Raw genomic sequence first — 4004 nt, 5'->3', positions numbered from 1 at the left:
GAAATAGAGAATAAGCTAAATATAGAAGATATAAGTATTTCCCATCCTTGATGAGGTGGAACTTTTTTATGTTGTGTGTAGTAATGACTTGGCCCACGAGTGTGCTGGAAGCAGAGACAATCAATGATTTGAAAAGGAAATTGGATGGATACTTGAAGGAAAGAAACTTGCAGGAGGAAAGGGATCGAGCTGGTGAGTGGAACTGACTAGATTGCTCCGGGGAGAGCCAGCATGGACGTGATAGGCCAAACGATCACCTTCTATGCTGTAAATGACTCTGTGTTGTTTCTCAAATTCAATCCACTGGTGTTTGGTAAATAATTGCAAAGTAAATTGTGCAACCGGAAAATCAGAACCAAGTCAAGGGACGCATAAGGAAGCGGAATTGCTGAAACTCGGGATTGAACCAAGGATCTTTAGATTTTCAGTCTAACGCTCTCCCAACTGAGCTATTTCAGCTCCACATTAACAGTGGTTCGGTGTCCTTATTTTGGAAGAAAATGCATACATTCAAGTTTTCCAAAAAATTAAAGAACACAACATGTGAGTAATAATCCCCATTGCTTTCTCAGTACTGATGGATTGTGAAGCGGGAGACAGCCAGAAGTGCCAATGAGCCGCACAGACCCTGAGCTGAGAATGAAATGAGATCAAATTCAATCTTTCATAGCGAGATGCTGCAGAGAGGTAAGAGTCCTGAATCAAAGCGAGATTTGCTCATTTCAAACACTCGCTGTACTCTCTGCTCAAGAAGCCTTAAAAAGAGAAAAACAGAATGGCACTCAAACTCACAACCCTGCCATTAAAAGTCTCATGTTCGACTGACAGAACTGTCACTTCTACTCGCTCTCTTATTGGATGGATGCAACTCCAACGCAGGGGTGGCATTCAAATCCTCCCATGGGTCCACATGTCAGACTGAGTTCCATGTTGTAGAACCAAGCAAAGGAAATCTGCTCACTTCCAAAACTATCAGCGAATTGAAGCTGATTACGATCAACATCATCAGAGGTCAGAACGACCTGGTGAAAGAAGACACTCTGAAGAATGATCCACAATTATTCAAAGGCATCGACAAAGTGAAAAACAAGAAAATCGATGAGTCAATGCAAGCCAAACAACAGAAACACTGAAGAATTCCATTCCATTCCAGTCCAGAACCCAGTCCTGTTGTATTTGGAGTCAGGTCACAATTGCAGTAACAACTTTATATTCCCACTTGGCCATCTGTACATTTAGTTAATTACAATTTTGTCGACAAGCTCTTTGAATCCAGTTGTCTGGTCCTCAAGCCAGCTCCGTATGGAAGTCAATTCCACTTTCTGCAAGGCTGAAACCAATAGATAACCTTAATCTAAAAATTCCAGCAGACCAGGGCTCGTCTGGGATTTAAACTCAGGATCTCTCACATGTTAATTAACCATACTCCCTAAGCGAGAATCATACCCCTGGACTAACGAGCCACTGACAGGTCAGGCTTTATTAGCTGCTGTGGAATTTCACTGGAACCCCCCAGCCAATCATCCATTTTTTTTTCAGATCAAAGCAACATCCTGCAAATGCTGAAATAAAAACAGAATGTGGTGGAAATGCTCAGCAGCTCTGGCAGCATCTGTGCTGTGAGAAACACAGTTAACGTTTCAGGGCACTCACCTTTTGTTTCAGCCATCCTTTCAGACTGCTTCGGTCCATCCAATCTCACTTTCTATTCAATCCACATTTTAACCATTCACTGCGTTACTACATTTTTCATGAATTCCTCATTTCTTTTAATACTGACAATTTTGTATTTCTGGCCTTTGCTTCAGACACCACCACAAGTGGAATCATGTCTCCATCTACCCAATCAAACCACATCGCTGTATCCTCACATTGCAATGTTTCTTTAACCCTGACAGACTGTGGAGTTTCTGCTGCTTGATTGCAGTTCTTGCTTCCCGCCAGTAGATGTCACCTCACTCCAATACAGTGAAGTTTACAAATCTGAGAGAGACACAACAGGAAATAATTGTTCACATTATAGTGAATGTGTGGGATTTAGAAATACTAGGAGTGGAGACGAGTTATTATTGCACTCTGCTATTGCATCTTTTATAATGGACTCCAGCATTTTCCCCACGACTGATGTCAGGCTAACCGGTATATAATTCGCTGTTTTCTTTCTGCCTCTTTTTTTAAATAATGGAGTTACATTAACTACCGTCCAATCCATTGGAACTGTTCCAGAGTCGATAGAAGTTTGTAAAAAGGCCAGAAATGCATCTGCTATTTCAAGGGCCACTTCCTTAATTACTCTGGGATGTAGATTATCAGGCCCTGGGGATTTATCGGCCTTCAATCCCATCAATTTCCCAAACATTCCCTACTAATACTGATTTCATACAGTTCCTCCTTCTCACTAGACCCTATGTTCCCCAACATTTCTGGGAGATAATTTGTATCCTCCGTTGTGAAGACAGATCCAAAGTATGTATTTAATTGGTCTGCCATTTCTTTGTTCCCCATTATAAATTCCCCAGTTTCTGACTGCAAGGGGCCCACATTTGTCTTCACTAATCTTTTTCTCGACACATATCTATAGAAGCTTTTACAGTCAGTTTTTGTGTTCTCTGTTAGCTTACTCTCATACTCTATTTCCCCCTTCTTAATCAATCCTTTTGTCCTCCTCTGCTAAATTCCAAACTGCTCATTTCAAACACTCCCTGTACTCTCTGCTCATGAAGCCTTAAACAAGGGAAATACAGAATGGCACTCAAACTCACAACCCTGCCATTAAAAGTCTCATATTCGACTGACAGAACTGTCACTTCTACTCGGTCTCTTATTGGATGGATGCAACTCCAACGCAGGGATAGCATTCAAATCCTCCCATGGGTCCACATGTCAGACTGAGTTCCATGTTGTAGACTCAAGCAAAGGAAATCTGCTCACTTCCAAAACTGTCAGCGAATTGAAGCTGATTACAATCAACATCATCGGAGGTCAGAACTACCTGGTGAAAGGAGACACCCTGAAGAAGGATCCACAATTATTCAAAGGCATCGACAAAGTGAAGAACAAGAAAATCGATGAGTCAATGCAAGCCAAACAACAGAAACACTGAAGAATTCCATTCCATTCCAGTCCAGAACCCAGTCCTGTTGTTTTTGGAGTCAGGTCTCAATTACTGCAACAAATTTATATTCCCACTTGGCAATCAGTACATTTACTTAATTGCAATTTTGTCGATAAGCTCTTTGAATCCAGTTGTCTGGTCCTCAAGCCAGCTCCGCATGGAAGTCAATTCCACCTTCTGCAAGGCTGAAACCAACAGATAACCTTAATCTAAAAATGCCAGCAAACCAGGGCTCGTCCGGGACTTGAACCCGGGATCTCTCGCACGTTAATTAACCATACTCCCTAAGCAAGAATCATTCCCCTAGACCAACAAGCCACTGACAGATCAGGCTTTATTAGCTGCTGTGGAATTTCACTGAAACCCCCCAGCCAATCATCCATTTTTTTCAGATCAAAGCAACATCCTGCAAATGCTGAAATAAAAACAGAAAGTGCTGGAAAAGTTCAGCAGCTCTGGCAGCATCTGTGCTGTGAGAAACACAGTTAACGTTCCAGGGCACTCACCTTTTGTTTCAGCCATCCTTTCAGACTGCTTCTGTCCATCCAATCTCACTTTCTATTCTATCCACATTCTAATCATTCACTACGTCACTACATTTTTCATGAATTCCTCACTTCTTTTATTAATGACAATTTTGTATTTCTGGCCTTTGCTTCAGACACCACCACAAGTGGAATCATGTCTCCATCTACCCAATCAAACCACTTCGCTGTTTCCTCACATTGCAATGTTTCTTTAACCCTGACAGACTATGGAGCTTCTGCTGCTTGATTGTGTTTCTGGCTTCCCGCCAGTAGATGTCACCTCACTCCAATACAGTGAAGTTTACAAATCTGAGAGAGACACAACAGGAAATAATTGTTCACATTATAGTGAATGTGTGGGA

The 4004-nt window shown here is 41.8% G+C and overlaps 1 non-coding gene across 1 annotated transcript; it reads right to left on the bottom strand.

The window, feature by feature from the left end:
- Window positions 1-386: 386 nt before the first annotated feature.
- Window positions 387-459, bottom strand: trnaf-gaa (transfer RNA phenylalanine (anticodon GAA)). The gene has a single exon. It is a non-coding gene; the product is annotated as a tRNA-Phe (tRNA).
- Window positions 460-4004: the final 3545 nt, after the last annotated feature.

The sequence above is a fragment of the Heterodontus francisci genome, unplaced genomic scaffold (assembly GCF_036365525.1).
Source record: "Heterodontus francisci isolate sHetFra1 unplaced genomic scaffold, sHetFra1.hap1 HAP1_SCAFFOLD_43, whole genome shotgun sequence".
Taxonomy (NCBI): domain Eukaryota; kingdom Metazoa; phylum Chordata; class Chondrichthyes; order Heterodontiformes; family Heterodontidae; genus Heterodontus; species Heterodontus francisci.
Note: the sequence above shows the minus strand (reverse complement) of the source record. Positions and strands in the feature narration are given on the sequence as shown.